The sequence below is a fragment of the Chrysochloris asiatica genome, unplaced genomic scaffold (genome assembly GCF_000296735.1).
Source record: "Chrysochloris asiatica unplaced genomic scaffold, ChrAsi1.0 scaffold00097, whole genome shotgun sequence".
NCBI lineage: Eukaryota > Metazoa > Chordata > Mammalia > Afrosoricida > Chrysochloridae > Chrysochloris > Chrysochloris asiatica.
In genome coordinates, this window is record NW_006408615.1 from 9,955,420 (window position 1) to 9,955,958 (window position 539).

General features: G+C 59.9%; 1 protein-coding gene across 1 annotated transcript in view; it reads left to right on the plus strand.

The window, feature by feature from the left end:
• The window catches only part of LOC102819408 (cytochrome P450 2D19-like), a 13,093-nt gene that overhangs the window by 2,753 nt on the left and 9,801 nt on the right, over nucleotides 1-539 (plus strand). The gene's annotated exons all lie outside the window — the stretch shown is intronic.

Here is a 539-nt window from a genome sequence, read left to right on the forward strand (position 1 = left end):
GGCCCCAGGGGTGAGAGCTTCCCTCCCTGATCAACTGAACGGGTGTCCCAGAGAGGGGCAGGTTTGTATTAGGGGCTTTGGAGAAAGGACGTTCCACGGGTGGACTGCAGACTCGCGTTCCTTAGAGGTGCTGGGCACTTTGATTGGGCTCCTTGAGCACAGGCTGGACCCCGAGCTCCTGGTGTGTCCGCACAGGTGCTGAATGTGATCCCTGTGCTTCTGAACATCCCGGGACTGGTCGACAAGGTCTTCTCGGGGCTGAAGGCCTTCATGGCCACGCTGGATGAGCTGGTCACTGAGCACCGGGAGAGCCGGGACCCGGCCCAGCCACCTCGTGATCTGACCGATGCCTTCCTGGATGAAGTGGAGAAGGTGAGAGTGGCTTCCTGGGACAGGGAGCACTGTGCAGTGAGACTCTGGTGAGGCTGGGATAGTGGACCTGCGCATCTCCCAGCAACCACCGCGGGGCTGACAGGAGCAGGGGGTGTAAAGATTTGGGGATGTGGTTTGGGGCTTCTCCTATATCCCTGCTCTAATGT